Source organism: Orycteropus afer, unplaced genomic scaffold, assembly GCF_000298275.1.
Source record: "Orycteropus afer afer isolate SDZICR_OR568_19922 unplaced genomic scaffold, OryAfe1.0 scaffold00035, whole genome shotgun sequence".
NCBI classification, from domain to species: Eukaryota; Metazoa; Chordata; class Mammalia; order Tubulidentata; family Orycteropodidae; genus Orycteropus; species Orycteropus afer.
Window position 1 is genome coordinate 12,336,271 of NW_006921622.1, and position 4,130 is coordinate 12,340,400.

Consider the following 4,130-nt stretch of genomic DNA (forward strand, 5'->3'; position numbering starts at 1 on the left):
AAAATAACAAATGCTGGCAAGGATGCGGAGAGACTGGGACTCTCATACACTGCTGGTGGGACTGTAAAATGGTACAACCACTGTGGAAAGCAGTATGGCGATTCCATAAAATATTGGAATTAGAAATACCATTTGACCCAGCCATTCCATTACTAGATATATATCCTAAAGAAGTGAGAGCCATGAGAAGAACAGACATATGCACACCCATGTTCATTGCAGCACTATTTAGAACAGAAAAAAGATGGAAAAAACCTAGGTGTCCATCAGCTGAGGAATGGATAACTAAACTATGGTACATACACATAATGGAATACTATGCAACCCTAAAGAATAACCTAAAATCTGCAAAACACCGCACAACATGCATGAACTTGGAGGACATTATGCTGAGTGAAATAAGTCAATCACAGAAGGGCAAATATTGTATTAGTAAAAGTCAAGGAAAAGTTTATCTATGGAAGGAAATTTTCTTTGTTGGTTACCAGGGATGGGAGGGAAGAGGAGGGAACACTGTTAGATAGGTAGAGATAAGTATTGATTTGGGTGAAGAGAAGGGCAATGTACCAAATGTGAGTGATCAACATGGTGGCATTACAGAAGAAGAAGACAAAGAGAGGGACATGGGAGGTGCAGACAACAAAGATGAACTCTTTTGCACGTACAGTACTACATTGTCAGTGAAGGCAAACATGGGTATACAGGTGGATAGATGGGTGGACTGGCTGAATGATTAAGTATATCTATGCAATGGGGAGCTCTAGTAGCATAGTGGCTAAAGCACTTGACTGCAAACCAGAAGGCTGGCGGTTCAAACCCACCAGCCACTCCTCAGAAGGCAGGTTGGGCAATCCTACTTCTGTAGTGATACTGCCTCAGAAACCCAAGGAGGGGTTGCTATGAGTCAGGGCCGACTCGATGGCACATAACAACAACAACATACAATGAGGAGTGTACCCAAGACCTCGTATAGCATTGGCAGACAATAGTTCTACAAGTGTATGTGTATGTTTTGTAACAATTCCCAGGGGTATAGTAGAGCTGACAAGGGACAAGGTTGGAGTCACTTCTTGGGCATAGCCAGCTACCCAGAGGGAGCAAGTAGTGGAACCTGTGGGCTCGGGACCATAGTTGCAGGGGACATCAAGCTCAATTGGCATAACATATTACACAAAACATTGTTCCACCTCCTATTTTGGCAAGTAGTGGCTGGATCTTAAAATCTTGCAAGCAGCCATCTAGATGCAACGATGGGTCTCTCCTTGTCCAGAGCAAAGAAGAACGAAGAAAACCAAAGATTCATGAAAAGAATTAGTCCTAGCGACTGGTACACCATGTGATCTGCAGCCTATACGGCTGAGACCAGAAGAACTAGATGGTTGACCACTGTCAACCAGTTGAAGGGGGATCTATGTAGGAGACTCTGGATAGAAAGGGAGAACAATGTGGAACAAAACTCAAAATCATTTGGGAAAAAAAGGGGGGGGGCAGGTTTGCTGGTCTGATAGAGCCTGGTGCAACCACTGAGACTATGGCCCCTAGCTGCCCTTCAGGTCTGGAATTGAACCCACACCTGTGGCTTCCAGCCAAACAAAAGCCAGGCATATGAGTTGAACATTTACCTGAGGTAGATATACTCCTTGGAGAGAACAATCATGGGAGAAAGTAGGGCTCTTTATGCACAGGGAGACAGCTTAGGGGTCAGGAGTGCATGGAGGGATGGACACAGAGAAGAGGTAGCTATTGGGAGGAAGTGGGAAGGGAGCTGTTGCATTGGGTAAATTGTAGTCAATGTCATGAGACAAAGTGTATATGAACTGCTGTATGGAAAGTGAATTTGCTCTGTAAACTTTCACCCAAATTACAATTAAAACAAAACAAAAGTGTTAAAAAAAAATAGACGATGGAGGAGGGGAAGCCACTGACAGATACTGATTGGCAAAGAATGAAGAAATATGGTAAGAGTCAGAAGAAAGCATTGCTACAGAAGTGAGCTATGATTTGGGGGAGCAGTGCTGTTACATACAGCAGAAAATTCAAGAAGGAAAAAGACTAAAAAGGATTGAGGGCAATATGAAGCTTACTATGACCTTATCAACAGGAAAAGCCAGGCAATCAGGGAGTAAAGAAGGGGTTAGCAAATACAGATGTTTTTAAAATAAAATTTGAAGAACTGTAAATGGCAATAGCTTGAGAAGTATTCAGTCAGTGGAAGGCTTCCTACCATCTAGGCTGATGGCTTGACTATGTCTGTAGGGTGGGGCTGAAGGGAAATTGAAAGTACGAGAGAGAAAATAGGATGAAGAGGAAATGTGCCAGAGGAGAAGGAAAAAGAAAGAGAGGAAATCAGTGTGAAAGTAGAAGGAAGAGCTAGGGCAAATAGAATATTCCTTCTTCTGATGAAACTGGAAAGGTAAATTTAGGTAAACGAAGTGAGAGCATGAGTGAGAGTTGGAGGAGGTGCAGGGGAGAAAAAAATCCAGGTGTCTGCCATTTTTTTCCTGTGAGTTAGGAAAAAGTTTAGAGGTCTGCACCTGAAGTGGAGTATGGGAACTAAAAAATGTGGTGAAGATTAGAAAAGCTGGTGGTCAAAAAGAAAGGGTGCTAATTACATCCAAGTGAAATGATAAACAGATGGAGGGTCCAGCTACTGTGGATGTAATCCCTCATATTCCTGCAATGTCACCAAAAGGTAAGGCTATGAGATTGTCTCCAATAGCACATGGCACTCCACTAGAGCTGGTCTGGAGCACACTAGGGACTGGCTAGATGAGAGCCTCAGAAGAGAGGGGGTGGCATAGCTGAAGATGTGGGAGGTTCAATATCAGGTTTAGCGAAAGTAAAGGAATGAAGGAGGTGGAAGGAAAATTTCTGGTTTATTTGAGATTCACCATACCTTGGTCTGAAAAGAACTGTCATCAAGTTTCCAATGGGTGTCAATTATTAGCCAACACCAAGACCATTAGTTCCAACCCTTCCTGTCTTAGACTTCTCATTAATCGTCTCCCCTCTTTGTTGTATTTTTAGCCTTTCATTCTTCTTCCCAGCAGCATAATTTAAAAATACTATAGGTTCATCTAGGAGCTCTCGTGGTGCAGTGGTTAGAGCATTCAGCTACTAACTAAAAGGTCACAGTTCAAACCCACCAGTTGCTCTGTGGGAGAAAGATGAGGCAGTCTGCTTTCATAAAGAGTTACAGTCTTGGAAACCCGGTGGGTCAGTTCTCCTCTGTCCTGTAGGGTGGTTATGAGTCAGAATTGACTAGATGGCAGTGGTTTTGGGTTACTGGTTCATTTAAAAAAAAAATCCTCCTTCAACCACATGGCCCCCTCCAACTACCCCCCTATAGCTCCCTGGCCATCCACAGCCAAACTACTAGAGAGTCGTGCATCCTGATTGTCTCACTTTCATCTTCACCACACTCCTCAACTCAACGCACTCTCATGTCTGCTTCCACTATCCCAAATAAATCACTCTCATTAATATCACTAAGTCCATTTTTATTGCCAAAGCACATTGTTCAGTCTTCTGGTTCTGGTTTGCAGCATACCTGGCCTCTTGGATGTGTTTGACACACTGGGAATTACTTCTTCCCTTTTGAGATTAGCTATTGCCTTTGTTTCTTTTGTTTCTACTTTTCTTCCTGTTCTATACTAAAAATCCAAACCTACTGTCAAGTAGGACAGAGTAGAACTGCTCCATAGGGTTTCCAAAGCTGTAAATTTTATGGAAGTAGACTAGTTACATCTTTTTCCCACAGAGTTGCTGGTGGGTTCAAACTGCCAACTATAGCATTCTTATTTGAATGGTATCCAGGCTTAATTTCTCTCTCTCCTTCCTTTATTTCTCTACCCTTTCAGCTTTATCAAGCTGAAACTTCCTAATTATCTCTTGAATTCATCCCTCCCTTTCATCCCTGATATCACTATCCTCATTCTGTTTCCACCCAAAAACCCACTGCTATGGAGTTGATTCCAATTTACAATGACCCTATAGGTTGTTGTTGTTATTTGCCGTCGAGTCGGCCCCTACTCATAGCGACCCCTCCTTGGGTTTCCGAGGCAGTATCACTACGGAAGTAGGATTGCCCAACCTTCCTTCTGAGGAGTGGCTGGTGGGTTTGAACTGCC

General features: G+C 43.1%; 1 protein-coding gene across 1 annotated transcript in view; it reads right to left on the minus strand.

Moving 5' to 3' along the window:
- CUNH10orf67 (chromosome unknown C10orf67 homolog) overlaps positions 1 to 4,130 on the minus strand; it is a 232,764-nt gene that overhangs the window by 127,363 nt on the left and 101,271 nt on the right. The gene's annotated exons all lie outside the window — the stretch shown is intronic.